The following is a 21687-nucleotide window of genomic DNA, read 5'->3' on the forward strand; positions in this document are numbered from 1 at the left end:
TTGTGGTATTATTTTACTGAGTAAAGCTGAATTAAGACTCGGTTTTTGTGATAAAGGTGCATATATTCTCTAGAATAAGTTTGGGTTAAAGAATATAAGGTAAAAGAATTACTTGAGTATTTTGCAGGAATAAAAATCAACAGCAGCCCTGAGACTTGAGCAGGTCTTCCTATGGACCTGACCACCTGGACCAAATACTGAATGCGGATGACACCTTGGGCTTACAAGTACCTAAACGTGCTTATGCTAAGTACAGACCTCCCTCAACTTATGATGGGGTTACATGCCCATAAACCCACCGTAAGTTGAAAATCCATTTAATACACCTAACCTGCCGAACAGCCTAGCCTAGCCTGGCCCACCTTAAACATGCCCACAACACTCCCATCAGCCTCCAGGTGGGCCAAGTCCTCTCGCAGGAAGCCTGTTGGATAATCAGGTGTTGAGTGTTGAGTGTCACGTACTGAGGATGGCCCTGTGAGTGAAGAACAGAACAGTGGGATCGGCCAGCTGCCTGGATGCAGCTCACCACCCAGCATCACAAGAGCGGATCCGACCGCGTGTCGCTAGCCTGGGACAAGATCCACATCCAAGTACGGTTTCTGCTGAATGTGTATCGCTTCACACCATCGTGAAGTTGAAAAACCGTTGAGACCATCTGTATTTATGACGACAGCTTAATGTTCTTAAAAGTGTAAGTTCCAAAATGCCTCTAATGCCTGTATAATTGTTGTGCTTTATAGTAACATCATTGTTTATTTGCATTCAGGTGGCTTTTTTCAGTGTTTTCATGATCCACTGAGAGAAATGCAGGTGCCTACGATTCTTGTTAGCATGGGCACAACTTGGTATCTCTCTCCCCAACCTCTCTGATTATTAATTTTGAAATTTTCCATGACTGCATTAGTCATTTAGTGTGTTATTGGCAGTGAATTTCTGATACTTCTAAGTTTCCTGCAAGATAGTGCTTAAGAACTTTGAAGTTAATTTCCAGTATTAACTGCAAGGTCAAAATTTCCATATAAACTACAAAATCAGTGAAGCTATGTTATAATAATTAGGTTCAGCTTCCTAGACATTTGTCACTCCTGGTCCACCTGTGATCAGCAGGCCCTTCCTGTGTTCAGGGAGTTGCCTGCATCCACCTCCCTCCCTAAGGTCAAGACCAGAAACTTGCTTTCCCAGCCTGTCTTGCAGCTGGGGCAGTGTCCTGGCCCTTGTTTTTCCCATTGCATGTGGCAGCCTCTGAAGAAGCCGTCCTCACCCTGGCGGGGCAGGCCCAGTGTCATGGCCTTTGGGGCAGCGGTGCCAGAGACCTTGTCGTGTTGGAGTGGCAGGGCAGGCTCTGGAGCAGTTTCGAGGTGTGGTTTGGCAGTGTTCTTGGTCTGTTTAAACCTCCAAGCATGACTGGGGCCAGTCTGGAGATTCTTGTTTCCTATCTAGTTTTTTGTTTTTTTGTTTGTTTTTGGTTTTTGTTTTTGCTTTGTAAATTCCTTTCCTTAAGCCAGAGCGTGTTCTCTCAGTTGCAGGTAAGAACAACTGACTGATAAACAAGTTGATAGCTGGAATCGCAAATGACAGATTTTAAAAGAAGGAGGAGCTAGGACAGGATTAGGGAGGATTCCCTGTGCTAGGTTAGTTGGCAAAATTGGTGAACCTAGTTATTTGGTGGTAAAATATTTTGCCAAACTGTTACTGTGCTTTAGCGTAACAGATCAGACTGGTGTGAAGGGAAATAAGAGGGAAACCACAGAGCATTAGCATGTGTTGGTCACTTCTTAGGCGGCTGTGATGTTGGTGCCAGGCTGCGTGGATTCAAACCCTGGTTCTGCTTGCTTGCTGTGTGACCAGGTGCCTTGGCCGGAAACGGAAATGATAATCACACCTACTTAGGATTGTTAGGAAGATTAAGTCAGTCATACGTGGAAAGCAGTATCTCAGAAGTGTTGAGTCAGTGCAAGCTGCAAAGTCCTGCAAAAGATCGATAAAGCTGGCCTCGATAAGGGAAGACTCCTGTGCTCGCCGCCTGCATCTCAGTTGCCCGAGAGTTCTGAGTTGGAGTCCGGCTGGTGCAGGGAAACCTCCCGTCGCTGAAGCTCCGCCGAGGGCCCCAGCAGCAGCCTTAGCCAGAGTTCACATTGCAGATTGTAGTCCTGCGAAAATGGGACTACAGGTGCTGCTTTCCCATCTGAAAGGATGGTTTTGAATTGCTCAAGACAACAGCCTTAATTACTAGGCAAGGGAGAGGGGACTGGACAGACAGACGCCCGGAGACCCGCTGCTGTAAGACAGTGCTCAGGTGAGAGAGCCTGTAGGTGAGCTCGTCGTCACATTTGCTTGGGCCTGGAACGGGCCGCTATCCATGTCCTGTCTGCCTTTGTGTGTTAGGTCCTGTGTTCAGGGCAGCTCACCTGGCTGTGTAGCTGGAGGTGTGTACCAAGTCCGGCCACATTTGGCTCTGATGGAAAAAACTGCCTTTCACTCCCGAGATTTAGGCTGGAATCAGTAACTGGAAGAGACTTGGTGTCATCTCTAGGTCAGGGGTGAATGCTCTTAAAGTGTACATACGGGAAGAACAATGAATATTTTGGGGGGGGAGCCAAAGAGGTCGACTGGCAACACTGCATATCCCAGTACCTATTCCCAAACTTCTATCTTAGGCCTCTTTTTTAAAAGCTGGAAAAATTAAATTCTTAACCTGGAGCCAGGAGCAGCCATGTGACTGTTCTGGCCCGTGAGCTCTAAGTGGGAATGGAGTGTGCGTTTCGGTAGTTTTAGAAATGCTTTTTACTTTCCCAGTGGAGCCATGGCAGCCATTTAGTCCAGGTGAGCAGCCAACGTGCCAAGGAGGGTGGGAGGAAAAGCTTGGTCATGTCCGTGAGGTGTCGCTTTTCAGCCTTTCTGTACAGTTGTTTTCTCTTTTGCTTGAAGGTGCATTCACTTCTTGCTGATACAATCTGTTCCCAAAATGTGTGTGATATTTTTAAAAATGGGGGAAATTTTTTTGCAGATAATTAAAATCACCTATTAGTATAAAACCTTGCAGATTCTTCTCAGTTTGCTTTTCCTAGAAGCAGTCCCTATCTAAACCGAAAGAGAGTTCAGTGCTTCATTTTGTTGCAAAAAGCATTTCTTTGTCGATTGCTGGGTACAGGTGTTGTTTTTAGCACTGGGAATGAAGAAATGAATATGGTAGTAATCCTTTCAGAGGGTTCACAGTTTATTTCACACACACACGTGCACACACACACACACACAAGCAAAAACAGTGCAAGGTGAATGGTGCTGAGATAAGATACGTCACTCGACTTGAGTTCTTTGAGGTTAATGACGTTGTCCTCTATGGTCCCAGCATCTAGCACGTATCTGGTAAACAATAAATTGGCAGTGAATTTGCTGACTGTGAGGCCACAGATCACAGATGACTGAGCAGATCTGTTAGGAGTGGCAAAGTCTGAGACTGCAGTTAAAGAAGAGGTGACTTGTGCTGTGGGTCTTGAAGGAAGAGTCACGATTGCCCTCTGGAAAGAAAGACAAGAGGACAGCTTCCCAGACAGAACTGCAGGGGAAGGACAGAGAAGTGATGGCGCCTTGCAGCCTTCTGACCTTGAGCTAGTAATGATCTGATCCTCAGCTCGATTAGTTCTTCCTCTCCCAGTTTTCTTAAACTTCTTATTTCAGATGTACAGAATTACGTGACAGTAGTACAGAGTTCCCTTGTACACCCCCTTATACACTAATATCTTACATGAAGGTGGTACATTTATCACAATGAGCAATACTGACAGGTTATTATATTCTTTATAGGATATATATTATTATAAATTATTAATACATAATTTATTCAGATTTCTTTAGTTTTTACCTAAAATCCTTTCTGTTTTAGGATCCCATTCAGGATACTACTTTCCATTTAGCTAGCCTATCTTCTTAGGCTCCTTTTGGTTGTGACAGTTTCTTAGACTTTCCTTGTTTTTGATGACTGTGACAGTTGACTACCAGTCAAGTATTTTGTAAAACAGTCACCAGTTGGGATTTATCTGATGTTTTTCTCATGGTTAGACTTGGTTAATTTGGGGGGTGGGTGGGGGGAAAAGACCACAAAAGTATAATGCCATTTTTATTGCCTATCAAGGGTACCTACTATGAACGTGACCTGTCACTATTGATGTTTACCTCGATCACCGGAATGAATTAGTGTGTGTCAGGTTTCCCCACTCTGAAGTTACTCTTTTCTCTCCCTTTCTGTTCTGTACTCTGGAGGAAGTTGTTATGCACAGCCCACACTTCAGGAATGGGAGGTGGATTCCACCTCCTTGGGGTGGAGTAGCTACATAAATACTTGGAATTCTGCATGGAAGATTTGTCTATTTTTACCCCATTTGCTTATTTATTCAGTCTTATGTCAGTATGAACTTACTGATATGTATCTTATACTTTGGGTTATAAACCAGTATTCATTTTTTGACTCAAATTGTTCCAGCTTTGGCTGTTGGAAGCTTTTTCAGTTGGTACCTGTATGCCCTTGGCTTCCGACATCCCCATCATTGTGGGGTGTTTGTTTGCTTATAGCACTTCCTTACTTCCTGGCACTACAAGATGCTCCAGGTTCAGCTTGCTGATTTCCTGCCTGAGTCCTAGAATCAGCCATTTCTCCAGCGAGCGATGGTTCCTTTTCCTGGGGAGTGGTATTAGGAACCAAGATCTGGGCATTGGGTGTGCTCATTGCTGTTGGGGTGTCATTGCTTCCAGGCCCTCTCAGCTGATAGCGTGAGGAAATATATGTGTGTAGAATAACCTGTGTATATGTGACCATCTCTGTGTATATTAAGGTAAAATGAATCCATACTGATGTCTCTATCTCTGATCCCTTGCCCCCTGGACTCCCACCTTCTGCCATCCATTTACTTGATTGCTTCAGTGCCAGTATATATTTATAGCACTTCCAGAATGTTTAATCCATATCCTCTGGGAAACAATTTTATCAACTAGAGTACAGTGCTTATGTACAGTTCATCATATGTAGTCTTACAGACTTCACTCATTTCCAGTTACTTAGGTCAACACTTTATTCCCCACCCTGACCTTTAGTAAGGTGGTTTTTTATGTTTGTAACACATTTGGATTTATCTGTCACATTCTGCATTTCACCCGGCGATCCTCCAATCTCCTAAATGAGTTTTTAAATTTTTATATATACATTAAGGTTTACTCTTTGTACTCTGAAGTCTTACAGGTCTTGACAGCGGTTTAATGTTTGGGGTTCACCATTACCGTATCACACAGAATGGTTTCACTGTCCTAAAATACATCCCTATGCTGCACCTATTCAAATCTCTCCCCTCTCCCATGCCTGGCAACTACTCTCTTTATTGTCTCTATAGTTTAGCCTTTTCCAGAATGTCCTCTAATTGGAATCATACAGTATGTATGTATGTATGTAACCTTTTCCTACTGGCTTTCTTCCCTTAACATTGTGCATTTGAGATTCATCCATTCATTCATATCTTTTTGTGGCTTGATAGCTTGGCTTTCATCAGTGACTAATATGTCATTGTCTGGATGTTTATTCCTTCCCTTACTGCGGGACATCTTGGTCATTTCCAGGTTTTGGCAGTCACGAATCAGGTGCTATCAATGTTTGTGTGAAGGTTCTTTGTGGACACAAGTATGGACATTGGTTGGGTAAATCTCTAGGAGTGTGATTGCTGGGTTGCGTGCTAAGACTATATGGTAAGACTCTCCCATCTTTCCAAGTTCACCCCAGACTGGCTACTTTTTTGAAGCATATAAACATTCTCAAATCTCTCCCTTCTGTAGGGGAAAGAAGTTAAACTCTTGCATTTTTAGCTTACTCTCCTACTCCCCAGTGCCCAGCCTCTTCTTTCACAGCCAGGCTTCTCAAAGAATCACGTGCCCTCCATGGCCACTTGCTGACTTTTGATTCCCCACCCCCTCTCAGTTCAGCCCACACTTAAGGAATGGGGCTTGTAATTGACTACAAATCAGACCTCTGCTGCCACCAGACCTTCTCGATTGCTCTGTTAAAGATCACCTTGAGCCACTTCTAAAGGGGGTCTATGCAGTTCTCCTCATTGACCTTTTATGGCATTTGACACTTAACCACTCCCTTCTTGAGGCCTGTGACAACTCTTCCTGTTAGTGTTTGCCTTTATCGCTCACCCTCTCCCTGGGTGATTTTATCTGCTCTCCTGGCCTTTAGTTTCTGCAGTGACTAACACACATCTTTATCTCAGCCAGTCATTACAAAACTTCTGATCTGTATCCAACTGCCTATTAGATGTCCCCCTCCCATCTGAAACATGTTCAAACTTCACTTGCTTTTCCCCTTTCAAACCTCCTGCTAAGCTCTCTAATTTGGGAAAAACATCGCCTAAGTCAGGAGCCTAGGCATCATCTTAGATTCCTCCTTTTCCCTTCTATCCCAACCCCATATGTAATTAAAACCTGTTGCTTTTATTTATTTTCTGTCTTTCGTATTAACCCAGGGGAGTGCCTTGATTTCAGAGCCTCATTCTCTTGCCTGGAATGGATGGTGGTCTGTCTCCAACCAGTCTCCCTTTTCTGATCTTGCACTCTTCTAATCTGCCAAAGTCATGCCTTAGCTGTTCTGGTTACACCCAAAGAAAAGAATCTTTGGTCTAGGCAAGCCTCGGCTCTGGAAGCCAGTAAGCTGGGGAGTTCTCCCTGATGGAAACTTGTGCTTACTTATCCCACCACACCTTCACCTCATATTCCGGTAGGTAGAAACATTGGCAAGTTGTTTTGCCTGGAGAATTGACCCTTTACCTGTCTTCTTCCAACAATTATCCTGTATCTGGTGAATTACTACTCATGCAGGGCTTATTGGCACCACAAGCCTTACGATAGAAAACAACAGCCCTCTGCTCTATACCTCTCCTGAGGTACTACTTTTAACTGTGTGAATTGGGTTGCTTCTGGTCTCTGCCTCCTTATTCCTAAATACATCCTCATGAGGCTACTTTCCTCCAGCCCCCCTCCACTGCTCCCATTCTTCGCCTTTCTCTTCCTAAGCACATGTCTAAGAATAGTCTGAACTCAGTCTCCACCTTCTTAATTTCCATTCACTTTCCAACCCACTACAACTTAAGGAGTAAATCCAGAAAAAGATGACATGGACCCAGCACAGAGAGGGAAAAGCAATCCCCGAGATGATGGGGAAAGAAGGCTTGACCCAGTAGCTGTGCGGAAGGCCTGGAGAACTCAGTCCCTGTGGGGGCAGGAAGACGAGGGCTCTCAGAAGAACATCTCCAGGGTGAAATGGAAGGCTTGGCCCGATAGCTGTGCAAAAGGCCTGGGGAACTCGGGCCCTGTGGGGGCAGGAAGATGAGGGCTCTCGGAAGGACGTCTCAAGGGGGAGATGGAATACTCTGACTCGCTTCCAGGAAAAACTTGACTTAAGTAATTCCAGGAAAAGTTGGACAATAATGAAAATGAACCATGGCTTAGCTGAGAGTAATATACAAAATGTGGCAACAATACAAATACTCATTTCTGGTCTTTGTTTTGTTTTGTTTTGTTTTATTATATTAGTCACCATACAATACATCATTAGATTTTGATGTAGTAATCCAGGCATTGTTTTCGTATAACACCCAGTGCTCCATGCAGTACGTGCCCGCCTTAATACCCATCACCGGGCTAACCCATTCCCCATCCCCCTCCCTTCTAAAACCCTCAGTTTGTTTCTGAGTCCACAGTCTCTCACGGTTCATCTCTCCCTCCGATTTCCCCCCCTTCATTTTTCCCTTCCTTCTCCTAATGTCCTCCATGCTATTCCTTATGTTCCACAAATAAGTGAAACCATATGATAATTGACTTTCGATGCTTGACTTATTTCACTCAGCATAATCTCCTCCAGTCCCATCCATGTTGATATAAAAGTTGGGTATTCATCCTTTCTGATGGCTGAGTAATATTCCATTGTATATATGGACCACATCTTCTTTATCCATTCATCTGTTGAAGGGCATCTCGGCTCTTTCCACAGTTTGGCTATTGCGGACATTGCTGCTATGAACATTGGGGTGCATATGGCCCTTCTTTTCACTACATTTGTGTCTTTGGGGTAAATACCCAGTAGTGCAATTGCTGGGTCATAGGGTAGCTCTATTTTTAATTTTCTGAGGCACCTCCACACTGTTTTCCAAAGTGGCTGTACCAACTTGCATTCCCACCAATAGTGTAAGAGGGTTCCCCTTTCTCCACAACCTCTCCAACATTTGTTGTTTCTTGCCTTGTCAATTTTTGCCATTCTAACTGGTGTAAGGTGGCATCTCAATGTGGTTTTGATTTGAATTTCCCTGATGGCTAATGATGATGAACATTTTTTCATGTGTCTGTTAGCCATTTGTAGGTCTTCTTTAGAGGAGTGTTTGTTCATGTCTTATGCCCATTTTTTGACTTGATTATTTGTTTTTTTGGGTGTTGAGTTTGAGAAGTTCTTTATAGATCTTGGATACCAGCCCTTTATCTGTAGTGTCATTTGCAAATATCTTGCCTCTTTGTTTTGTTGGCTGTTTCCTTTGCTGTGCAGAAGCTTTTTATCTTGATGAAGTCCCAAAAGTTCATTTTTGCTTTTGTTTCACTAGCCTTTGGAGGTGTATCTTGAAAGAAGTTGTTGTGGCCGATGTCAAAGGCCTATGTTCTGCTCTAGGATTTTGATGGACTCCTGTCTCACATTGAGGTCTCTCATCCATTTTGAGTTTATCTTTGTGTAGGGTGTTAGAGAATGGTCGAGTTTCATTCTTCTGCATGTGGCTGTCCAATTTTCCCAGCACCATTTATTGAAGAGACTGTCTTTTTTCCATTGCATATTTTTTCCTGCTTTGTCAAGGATTATTTGACCATAGAGTTGAGGGTCCATATCTGGGCTCTCTATTCTGTTCCATTGGTCTGTATGTCTGTTTTTCTGCCAGTACCATGCTGTCTTGGTGATCACAGTTTTGTAATATAGCTTGAAATCGGGCAACGTGATGCCCCAGCTTTGTTTTTCTTTTTCAACATTTTCTTGGCGATTCGGGGTCTTTTCTGATTCCATACAAATTTTAGGATTGTTTGTTCCAGCACTTTGAAAAATGCCATTGGAATTTTGATCGGGATGGCATTGAAGGTATAGATTGCTCTGGGTAGCATAGACATTTTAACAACGTTTATTCTTCCGAACCATGAGCATGCAATGTTTTTCCATGTTTTTGTGTCTTCTTCAATTTTTTCATGAGTGTTCCTTTACCTCTTTGGTTAGGTTTATTCCAAGGTATCTTATGGTTTTTGATGCTATTGTAAATGGAACCCTTTCTCTAATTTCTCTTTCTACAGTTGCATTGTTAGTGTATAAGAAAGCAACTGATTTCTGTGCATTGATTTTGTATCTTGCCACATTACTGAATTGCTGTATGAGTTCTACTAATTTGGGGGTGGAGTCTTTTGGGTTTTCCACGTAAAGTATCATGTCATCTGCGAAAAGAGAGAGTTTGACTTCTTTGCCAGTTTGAATACCGTTTATTTCTTTTTGTTGTCTGATTGCTGTTGCTAGGACTTTCAGTACTATGTTGAACAATAGTGGTGAGAGTAGGCATCCTTGACGTGTTCCTGATCTTAAGGGAAAGGCTCTCAGCTTTGAGGATGATATTCACTGTGGGTTTTTCATAGATGGATTTTATGAACTTGAGGAATGTTGTTCCCTCTATCCCTATACTCTGAAGAGTTTTAATCAGGAAAGGATGCTGTGTTTTGTCAAATGCTTTTTCTACATCATTTGAGAGGACCATATGGCTCTTCCCCTCCTCTTATTAATGTGTTCTATCACATAGATTGATTTGCGAATGTTGAACCACCCTTGCATCCCGGGGATAAATCCTACTTGGTCGTGGTGGATGATCCGTTTAATGTATTGTTGGATTCTATTAGCTAGGATTTTGTTGAGGATTTTGGAATCCATATTCATCAGGGATTGCGGTCTGAAATTCTCCTTTTTGATGGGGTCTTTGCTTGGTTTGGGGATTAAGGTAATGCTGGCCTCACAGAATGAGTCTAGAAGCTTTCCTTCTGTTGCTATTTTTTGAAACAGCTTCAAGAGAATAGGTATTTTTTCTTTGAATGTTTGGTAGAATTCCGCAGGGAATCCATCAGGCCCTGGACTCTTGTTTTGGGGGAGGTTTTTGATCACTGCTTCAATCTCGTTACTGGTTATTGGCCTATTCAGGTTGTCAATTTCTTCCTGTTTCAGTCTTGGGAGTTTATAGGTTTCCAGGAAGGCATCCATTTCATCCAGGTTGCTCAGCTTATTGGCATATAGTTGTTGATAATAATTTCTAATAATTGTTTCTATTTCCTTGGTGTTAGTTGTGATCTCTCCCCTTTCATTCATAATTTTATTAATTTGGGTCATTTTTCTTTTGGATAAGTCTGGCCAGTGGTTTAACGATTTTATTAATTCTTTCAAAGAAACAGCTTCTAGTTCCGTTGATCTAATCTACTGTGTTTCTGGTTTCTAATTCATTGATCTCTGCTCCAATCTTAATTATTTCTCTTCTAATGCGTGGCTTAGGCATCAGTTGTTCCTTTTTCTCTAATTCCTTAAGGTGTAGAGTTAGTTTGTGAATTCGGGATTTTTCTGTTTTTTTGAGTGAGGCTTGGATGGCTATGTATTTCCCGCTTAGGACCGCCTTTGCAGTATCCCAGAGGTTTTGGATCAATGTGTTTTCGTTCTCATTGGTTTCCATGAATTGTTTAAGTTCTTTGATTTCCTGGTTGACCCAAACATTCTTGAGCGGAGTGGTCTTCAGCTTCCAAGTGTTGGAATTTCTTCCAAATTTTTTCTTATGATTGAATTCCAGTTTTAAAGCATTATGGTCAGGGCACCTGGGTGGCTCAGTCGTTAAGTGTCTGCCTTCAGCTCAGGTCATGATCCCAGGGTCCTGGGATTGAACCCCGCATCAGGCTCCCTGCTTGGCAGGAAGCCTGCTTCTCGCTTTCCCACTCCCCCTGCTTGTGTTCCCTCTTTCCCTGTCTCTCTCTCTCTCTGTCAAATAAATAAATAAAATCTTTAAAAAAATAAAGCATTATGGTCTGAGAATATGCAGGGAATAACCTCAGTCTTTTGGTGTTGGTTGAGACCTGATTTGTGACCCAGGATGTGGTCTATTCTGGAGAAAGTTCCATGTGCACTCGAGAAGAATGAGTATTCTGTTGTTTTAGGGTGGAATGTTCTGTATATATCTATGAGGTCCATCTGGTCCATTGTGTCATTCAAAGCTCTTGTTTCTTTGTTGATTTTCTGCTTAGATGATCTGTCTATTGCTGAGAGTGGAGTATTGAGGTCTCCTACAATTAATGTATTGTTATCAATATGACTCTTTATTTTGGTTAACAGTTGGCTTATGTAGATGGCTGCTCCCATATTGGGGGCATAGATATTTACAATTGTTAGATCTTCTTGTTGGATAGACCCTTTAAGAATGATATAGTGTCCTTCTGTGTCTCTAAGTACAGTCTTTTGTTTAAAATCTAATTTATCTGATATAAGAATTGCTACCCCAGCTTTCTTTTGAGGTCCGCTGGCATGGAAGATGGATCTCCATCCCTTCACTTTCAGTCTGGATGTATCTTTAGGTTCAAAATGAGTCTCTTGTAGACAGCATATGGATGGGTCCTGTCTTTTTATCCAGTCTGCAACCCTGTGCCATTTTATGGGAGCGTTTAGGCCGTTCACGTTGAGAGTGATTATTGAAAGATATGAATTAATTGTCATCATGTTGCCTGTGAAGACCTTGTTTTTATAGATTGTCCCTGTAAATTTCTGTTGTATATCACTCTTGGGGTCTTTCTCCTTTTATAGAACCCCCCTTAATATTTCTTGTAGGGCCGACTTAGTGGTCACATATTCTTTCAGTTTCTGCTGGTCTTGGAAGCTCTGCATCTCTCCATCCATTCTAAATGACAGCCTTGCTGGATAAAGTATTCTTGGCTACATGTTCTTCTCGTTTAGTACCCTGAATATGTCTTGCCAGGCCTTTCTGGCTGGCCAGGTCTCTGTGGAGAGGTCTGATGTTATTCTGATGTTCCTCCCTCTGTACATAAGGAATCTCTTCCCCCTAACTGCCCTTAAGATGCTTTCCTTGGTTCTAAGATTTGCAGGTTTTACTGTTACATGCCAGGGTGTTGGCCTGTTTTCCTTGATCTTGGGAGGGGTCCTTTCTGCCTCTAGGACACAACTGTTTGTTTCATTCCCCAGATTAGGGAAGTTCTCAGCTACGATTTGCTCAAATATACTTCTAGTCCTTTCTCTCTCCACCCCCTCAGGGATTCCAATAATTCTGACATTGGAACATTTCATGGTGTCACTTATTTCTCTGATTCTATTTTCATGGATTCTGAGTTGTTTTTCCCTGGCCTCCTCTTTTCCGTTTTTATCTATTAAATTGTCTTCCAGGTCACTAATTCGTTGTTCTGCCTCACTTACCCTAGCTGTTAGATTATCTAGATTAGATTGGATCTCATTGGTAACATTTTTAAGTTCTGCCAATTCAGCTTTCATTTCTGTCCTTAGAGACTCTATGTTGCCATTAATTGATTTCTTCATTCTAGCTATTGTCTTCACAATTGCTAGCCTGAATTCCATCTCCGAGATCTTGGTTATATCTGCATCCATTTGTAAATCTGTGGCATAAGTCATAATCTCAGAGTCTTTCCTATTTTGGGGGTTCCTCCTCCCTGTTGAGGGGTGGTTGAGGGAATGTATAGAGTCCAAATTATTGCCACAACCCAAGCAAGATGCACCTGTTTTCTACGGACCTTAGGGTTGCTGGCCTCTTGTTTTCCCAGCCTGTCTTCTGAGGGAGGGGCCTGCTGCGCTGTTACTCAGGCAACCATGTTTGGGCAGAATTGCCGTGCCCCCTGTGGCGGGGGTTGGGCTCAGTGGAAAATATTTTTGGGGGGGCTTTTGTTCCCTGGCAGTTGTCCGCATCTCTTCCGAGAGAGCAGAAGAGACCGTTTACAACACTCTGCCTCAGAGCAGAGAGACTGCAGTCTGTTCTTCAGTGAGCTCTCCAGGCCACATGGTCTCTGTTTCTGTCCGTGCTGCTATAAACTGCAGCGCCCTGGGTTTTGCGCCCCTCCACAGCGCCCCCAGTCCTGCCTCCAGGTCGGGGCATGTCTCTGCCCTTTGTGCCTCTAAAACCGCCAACTGCCCACAGTTCGCATGCGTGACCCCGCCGCTCCGGGTTTCCGCCCTGGGGGCTGCAGTTCACAGACGCGACCCCGCTGCTCAGGGTTTCCACCCCAGGGGCTGCCCTAAAGTCCTTTCCCCACCGCTACCGGTCTGCGAGTCTGTGCCCCGTCCCTAGCGCGGGAGGCTATCGCTCACTGGCGGTGTAGGATCCCCACGGCCAGGCACCCTCCCGCTGCCGTTTATCCTCCAATATCTGCCTGTGGAATCACGGCTCCCCGCTTTGCACCTCGAAACCAACTGCCTGTGATATTCTATTTGTAGAGATCCGGGTCTATCTTCCTACATCTCAGGCTGGATTTCGTGGGTGCTTGGAGTGGTCTGGTAGATATCCAGCTTAGTTCCTGGGATGGTTGGAATAAGGTCCCCTATTCCTCCACCATCTTTTCCCCCCTCCCTGGTCAATTTTTTAAATGCTGCTCTATGACTAACTTGAAAGGACGAGTAGGGGGTATAGAAAGGCTAACTCTGTCATTTCCCAGGAAGTCACCGGATTGTTAAAATTCTCTTTGACTCCCCCATGTTGGATATCTACGCTGGATTCTCTGTCTTCATTTTCTGGATTTCCTCCCTATTTTTTGTGGGGCTTATCCTCTAGTAGTTTCCTGAGAAAAGAGACTTGGGAGATACAGTTTTTGAGGCTTTGCATCTGAAAATATCTTGATTTTGTCATTGTACTTGATAATTTGGGTAAATCAGAACTCTTGTTTAAAACCCATTTTCCCTCAAAAAGGTTAAGGTATTGCTACATTGTCCTCTTTCTTTAGTGCTGTTGAGAAAATGAATATCATCCTTTATAATCTGTTTCTCTTCTCTCTGGAAGGTTTTGTGATTATGTGTCTTGGTTTATATCTCTTCATTTGTTAGGCATTTGGGACATGTTCAGTCTAGAAATTCATGTCCTTTGAATTCCTATCCTGGAAATTTTTCATGTAATATGTGATATTTGCTAACTTCCTCTCCTTCCATCATTACATCTTCCTTCATTGTATCTCATCTGGAGCTTCTATTAGTTAGTCAATTTGTTCCTTAATTGGTATTTCTGTCTTTTCTCTCATATTGCTGACCTCTCATCTAAGGCAATAAAATACAGAAGTGGTTGAGTCCTGGACCAGAACCTTAAGGGTTTAGATGTACCTGAATTATGGAGCTGCGTGTGTTGTTTTATTTTTAGAAGCAGTACCTTATAAAGATTTTCACGTCTTTTGAAGAGCAATGAATTTAATAATGACATTTTATATAAATGCACATATACCAACAATGTGGGAAAGTTAGCAGTTTCCTTCTAGAAGTATATTCCTCTGTTATTAAAATATAGATATTATTTGCTAAATAAAAAGACATAGACCTTATTCCGTGAAATGCGATTTAGTAAGTTTCCTCTTTCAGTTATCGGCTAGACATTCACAAAATAGATTTTACTTTTTAAAGGTAACCGAAAACTTTTTTAAAAAGTGTGAGAAAGGGAAAGATTAGGGAAATATCTTACATGAAATAGCTGGGTCCTTCTCTTTAGCAACCGCCTTTTTCCCCTCCTCTGCACTATCAAATGATATAAAAATACCTCTTATTAAGTCTCTTGTATTATCTTCTTCCTGCTGTGTCCCATCTAAGCAGTGAATACTGATGTTTTCAAGTTTCTCATAAGCCAAGGCATTGTCGCCTGTGGATGGGTTTGTGACAGAGCCTGTGGGTGGGTCCGTGGCTTGCTAAAACCAGAGTGGACATGAGGGGAGGAAGTAGGTCCACAAGAATGGAGTTGCTAAGAGAATTTTATTACTGATTTATCTTCAAAAAAGCAGAAGGAACAAATAGAATCAGAATCTGATAATTTAGCAAACAATCTTAAACTAGCAAAGATACACTTTGCAGTTACTTGCAGTACTGTTCTTCAGGCTGTAATCAAGAACTAAGAAAAAAATCATGATGACGCTGAATCATTTGGAAGTAAGCAGATGGCAAGTCAACGAACCATCGTAGGCGAGTATAGATATGAGTACTTCGTGAGGGGCCAGCTGTATTGAGTCATTCTGACCTGAATTTTGCATATTTCTTACCAAAATTCCGGTTGAAAAGTAAGTTCAGGGCTGTTATTCCTACTTTGTTTTTTTTTAATTTTTCAAAATAACATATGCGCATGATTATAAAATCCACTAAGTGCTCAGAGGCTCGTAGCAAATTAGAACAGCCCTCTGCCTCACCAGACTTGTTGCCTAAAAGAAAACACATTCAACTCTCATAACTGACTTTTTATGGCATTTAATTCTCTTTCGAATTCATTGGCTCATAAGCTATTTCTTATTTGTAGATGTGTTTCTAGTGATTTTCTGTTACGGGAGAGGAGGATTTAGCTCTCTTATCCCAGCTCCTGTCTCATCTCTCCAACTCTTGTTAACTGTTTACATCAAAATTCTGTGTTAAAGCAGTAGTCACGGGGCGCCTGGGTGGCTCAGTCGTTAAGCGTCTGCCTTTGGCTCAGGTCATGATCCCAGAGTCCTGGGACCGAGCCCCGCATCGGACTCCCTGCTCTGTGGGAAGCCTGCTTCTCCCTCTCCCACTCCCCCTGCTTGTGTTCCCTCTCTCGCTGTGTCTCTCTCTCTCAAATAAATAAATAAAATCTTTAATAAAAAAAAAAAGCAGTAGTCACTACAAACCTACTAGGACATAAATATGACTCATGCACGATCCAGGTAGTATATTATGGTTATTTTTTTATATAACCTTTAGGTTTTCTAGAGTTAATAATAATTGCCCAGTTTTTAAAGATTGTTTAGTGTATGTACCTATTTTAAGATTTTTCTAATTTCTCCTTTGGTGTTTATCTGCCATTTAGTATTTTTCCCCAGGTCAGGCATATCAGTGAATCTATGGATTTTGGGGCACCTGGGTGGCTCAGTTGGTTAAGCAACTGCCTGCGGCTCAGGTCATGATCCTGGAGTTCTGGGAATGAGTCCTGCATCGGGCTCCCTGCTCAGTGGGGAGTCTCCTTCTCCCTCTGACCCTCCCCCCTTCTCGTGCTCTCTCTCTCTCTCTCTCAAATAAATAAATAAAATCTTTAAAAAAAAAAATCTATGGATTTTGTATTTTCACTGGTGTCTTCTTCTCCAATCTGGACTGGTCACTTCCTAGGCCTGCTGCACGTTGCCATCTCGACACTTCCCTTGGCTGTGTTTCATGTTGGGCCCTAATTTTCAGACTCTCCTACCTTCTATGTTCTCGCTTTAACAGGATACATCCTCCAGGCATTAATGTAATTGAAAACTGAGGGATGAGTGGAGTCACATACAGAGTTGGAAAAGGAGAAACTTGACACGTCCATTCTCGTCAGTTCATTGTTGTTGCGACGGGGGGCATTGGGGGATGAGGCTGACAGCAGAGGCTGTGTGCCCTTTAGGCTGACCCCTGGCCTTTCCATCAGGAGGAGAAGCAAAGGGCAAGGACCTCCTACCTGGTTAGCCTGACGTGGCGACTGTCCGACGGCAGCTCAGGCTGCAAGCCGCCGCGGTACACGTCGGAAATCTGGGAGTGCAGAAGGCCTCCTTGGGTCTGAAATACACTCCCCGGGCAGCACTCTGAGGTTTGTTTCTGGGGTGGCTTGCACAGAATGGATGGGTCAGGGGTGCATGGAGAGGGGAGAAGGGTCCCGGGGGGAGGATGGAACAAGAATGAAGGGGAGCCCCTGTATCAGGAAGTGAGCTCTGAGTAATCTTGTCGATCAGTCAGTTTTCCTGCTCTGCCCTCATCTGGCATTTTTTTTTTTTTAAATCACATTGTGAGGAAAAGTGGTCACAGAACAGGGCTGAGTCTCAGTGAGCAGTGCTGAGAGGAAGGTTCTGGGCAGAATCAGAGTGAAGTTGGTAATAAAACTGCCTTAATCTCCTATAAATCAGTGGAAATCATCAGCCATTTGCCAGCAACATTTCCAGTTCCTCAGTGGATAATGACGTCAGAGCCAAATGGAAAAGCAGTGCCTTCTGTATGGTTAGGCCTCATATCACAAAGGCAACAAAATGTAACAAAATGTAACGGTAGCTCTGTCAGTTTCTGGGGGCTGCCCAGAGCGACTTACCACAACCGGTGGCTGCAGATGGAATTTGCCGCTTTCACAGTTCTGGAAGCTACAATTCTGAAATCCGGGTGCCAGTAGGGTGGTGCTCTCCCTGGAGGTGCTACGAGAGGATCCTTCCCTGCCTCTTCCTGGCTCTGGCAGCTGCTGGCAGTCCTTGGCACTTTCTGACTTAGGGACTTAATTCCGATTGTCATCACATGACAGTCTGTCTCCATGTCTCTTCTTCTAAGGACACCAGTCATGCTGGCTGCAGGGCTCCCCCTACTCCAGTGTGACCTCATCTTGACTCATTACACCTGCAAAGACACTCTTTCCAAATGAGGTCACATTCTGAGCTATCAGAAAGGACATAAATTGTGCGTTTGGGGGCTGGGCGGGGGGAGACACTATTCAACCCAGCAAATAGCTTCAATAAGAGAATGCTTTTGTCGCTTACAGAAAAGTTCCAAGATAAGCATCCAGGGGTGGCCAGGTGAAGGTATCGGGCACCCAGAGTCTGCCTGTCTGATGGCTCCTTAGTCATCCTCAGCATGTGCCTTCCACTTCATGGTCTGTGAAGGCTGCTTAAGTTCCATCTATCACGTCTGCCTTCCACCTTCAAGAAGGAGAACGGGGGGAGAAGAAGTGTTCACATGGCCCATGCCAGGTGTCCTTCACACCGCAATGCAGTATTTCTGCTTATATCACATTGGACAGAGCTTTGTGGATGAGGCTGGGGACATAGCTTTTTTCAGACGGCTTTGCGTCCTGCTCAAACTTGGAAGTTCCCTTTCTGAGGAAGAGAGAGTGGACGGAGATTAGGTGGGCAGCCAAGAGTCTTCCACGGTCGGGGTGGCTTTGTCCCGCTTCCCCACATCATGTGGAGTAAGTGGATTCTTAAGTGAATCTCCAGAAGTTTCTGTGTTTGTTAAGTGACTCTCTAAATGTCTGGATAGTGTGTTTTCTCTCAAAAACTGATGTATGTTTGTAGGACTCAGAGATGGCTAAAGAACTCCTCGAGTGACTTTTTTTTTTAATGAAATCCAGAGCTACTGTATTACTCTAGAAACTCAGGGGGAGTTATGATGCTTAATGTCTACCCTTGTGCAAGCATGACTGTTAAACAGCCCCAGCCTCCCATATCCTGCCCAAGACTCCCCTGGTCCGGAGGAATGAGTTGCCCTTACCATCCTGCATCCGGGCCACAGCATCTCCGTGCTACCCTTCTTCCGTGCCCTTCCTGTGTGGGTCCACCAAGCATCCAAAGCTGCGGACACAGTTAGGGTTTCTGCCACAGTCCAACGAGTCTGGACGTCCTCAGAGAAAACAAAAGGGAAGACCTTTTTCTGGCAGAGGCACTACCTTTGCTAAAAATAAAACCTTTGGCCCCGTAGGAAGTCTTCAGGAGGCCGGGACAGGATGGAGGAGGACACTTTTCTCACCTGCCGCCACCGCACAGCTCCCCTGGTCCAGTGAGTCATCCTCTTCGCTCTGACGCGTGGTCTCTGAGTCACCTCGCTTCTGTGCCCGCCTGTTCCAAGTGTTCCAGCTGAGGTGAGCCTCCCATCGACGAGGAGGGTGTTCTTCTCCAGCTCTTCTTCACGCTTCCATCTGCTCCTTGGCCTCAGCAGCACGAACGGTTGTCAGTGCTTCCCCCCAAGTTCAAGTACTTGAGCGCGCCTTGTGGAGGAGTCTTCCCGGCAGCAAGCGCACAGTCGTGCCTCAGCTGGCCGCGAGAACGTGGGGGGCGGGGGGCAAGTGCGGGGAGAGGGTGCGAGGGGCGGGGGGGTGCCTCGCCTGAGCTTGCTCCTGTCCGTCTCCCTGTCTTACAGGTTCCTTGTCTCGGGGCCCATGCATTCTGAATGGCACGGCATGGACGAGGCTGGCCTCCTCACCTCCTGAGGAAATAAAAACGGACCATTTTCTCAGACTCTCTGTAGGCTTCACAGTGGACGGTGGCTGATAAAACTCATGAGTGCGCGCTCCTCAACAGCAAGGCTGGTGTGTGATTTCCACGCTTGGCTCCATCTCACAGACAGTATTCTCTTCGTAACAACAACTATATGCAGGAATGAAGGCCACGCTTGTCCTCCAAGCGATCAGACAGACGCATGTTCTCTGACACAAATAAACCTTTCTCCGACGGGTCCCCCCAGCCACCCACACAACCCCGCATTCCGAATAGCAGGTCCCCTCCTGCTAACGACAAACCTTTGGGGCAGGCCCAGAAGCAGTTTCCAAAGACTGGAGACCTCGCCCCCTGGGTGGTGCCGTCAGACCCACCGCGCTCTTTAGTGGCCCTGAGCGAGCCGATTTGTGTTGAAATATTTCCTCCTCCCAGGGCGTAAAGGGGAGGAAGAGGCTGGAGCAAGATGTTGAACTTCTTTATGAAGCAAGTCGATTTGGAAATATTAGGTGAGGAGGGAATAGGGCTCTAACTTGCTTTTTTCAGTGTTAAAAGATGCCACCTCCCTGCTTATCTGATAAAAGTCAGTATTTAAGCCAAGTTGTGATTCGGTTATTGACAGGTTGAAAAAATATTCAGGGAAATTATATATTTTTATACCAGTTATCCATTGGTGAAGTATTTCTTAAATGCTTACCATTCCATTAGGCACTATGATAAATTAAATAGTATATCAGATGTCTCAAAATCATGTTGAAAATCTGGGTAGAAATACGGTTCTAAAATATGTAAACAATAAAGCTAGTAAACAGGTGAAGGGGTAATTGGCCCAAAAAAACCACATTCAGAGCTTAGAGGACAGGTTTTTTTCCCCTGACTTCTAGAGCCATATTAAAACGAAAAATTCCAAAGCATGAACACCTCATCCACACAAAACTCCAGATGTTTAATACTTGGCTCCTCGTACTCAGCAGCGGTGGATGACCCCTTCGGCTCCGAGTCCTCTGCAGTTTCCAGTTCTCCATCCAGCCGGCCGGAGAGGGGCCACGGAGCATCCCCAGTCAGGTGGAGAGATGTGACACTGAATTTCAGGTTAATCTTGGGAGTCTGAAACAGGTCATTTTAGTAACACGGTTTAAAATCCTTAGTCCAAGATTGGTGCTTGTCTTGAACATTTGTTCTAAGTTTTAAGGACTGGGATATAAAGAACTTTAAATATCCCACAGAGAATGCTTCTCCCAACCATCCCGGGTCATTCTGAACAGGACTGAAAGGCCTTTGAATCCCCTCCTCTCCGTACAGGAGCTCCGTGGGAAGAGGCATCCCTTTCCCCTTCTTTCCACACACATCCTCTGCTTTCCAGCACGCAAGTTATAATTCTGTTTAATGAGATGAATGTAGAAATATCTGGGGTCGGGCGCCTCGGTGACACGTCTGCCTTCGGCTCAGGTCATGATCTCGGGGTCCTGGGATCGAGCCCCACATTGGGCTCCCTGCTCAGCAGGGAGTCTCCCTCTCCCTCTGCCCCTCCCCTTGCTTATGCTCTCTCTCTTTCAAATAAATAAATAAGAATCTTTTTTAAAAAGGAAATATCTGGGGTCTTTGAGGGAAAGCTTTTGCTTTACTGGTCAAAAGGAAGGATGTAATTGTGCTACTTCTGTCCCCATTCAAGCTTGCATGCCGTGCACCTCATGTCTGCAGACGCAGCACGGTCGGACTGTGGACAAAAGCCCACTTGCTGCGTGGCCGGAACAGAACACCATCGATTCATTGCACCGGCTCTGCACTGCTTACCTCTGGACTTCTCATGTCAGAAAAAGAAGCCCTTTCTTGTTGAAATCACAGCCGACCCGAGTTTCTGTTACTAGTGGGCAGAAGCATCCCTAACTGAGAGAGAATTTGGTATCTGAAAATGCGTGGCTCCCAGGATTACTTTTTAAATTTAATACAGAGCTTAGGAGGTATTGCTTCTTTGTCATTGTAACACGTTTACGGAGCATTTTTTCACATGCCAGGCACTGTGCGAGACCAGTGACACAAGGTGGGACAAGATGTATTTGGAGTCCAAGCCACACAGAAATACGAGCACGTATTCAGCAAGGGTCACTTTGTGATCGACTGACTCATTCATTTAACAGTAATTGTTGCTCATCTACAGTGAATCAGGCTCTCGGAGCCGAAGCTACAAAGATGGATGTCCTAGCTCAATGCTCTTAGGAGCACAGCCTTCCAAACATCCGTCCTTCATCCAGTGAATGTTGAGGAACGACTGCTATGTACCAGGCCGGCTCAGGAGCTCATGTCCTGAAGGAAAACATCAGTCAGCAGGGTTACAAAGTTGCCCCGCTTTGGGGTAGTATATCATACGTCACAAAAGTTGGATTCAGGGGGCAACCAAACAAAGGATGGGGAGCACACCAGCATGAATGGTCAGGCTCTGTCCCGGGGCAGGGGGGCGAGGTG

General features: G+C 44.4%; 1 long non-coding RNA gene across 1 annotated transcript; it reads left to right on the forward strand.

The window, feature by feature from the left end:
• The first annotated feature begins 1417 nt into the window (after window positions 1–1417).
• LOC144382316 (uncharacterized) lies at window positions 1418–21188 on the forward strand. The gene is made up of 3 exons (XR_013448982.1): window positions 1418–2299; window positions 18713–18872; window positions 19151–21188. It is a non-coding gene; the product is annotated as an uncharacterized LOC144382316 (long non-coding RNA).
• The last annotated feature ends 499 nt before the right edge of the window (window positions 21189–21687 follow it).

The sequence above is a fragment of the Halichoerus grypus genome, chromosome 6 (assembly GCF_964656455.1).
Source record: "Halichoerus grypus chromosome 6, mHalGry1.hap1.1, whole genome shotgun sequence".
NCBI lineage: Eukaryota > Metazoa > Chordata > Mammalia > Carnivora > Phocidae > Halichoerus > Halichoerus grypus.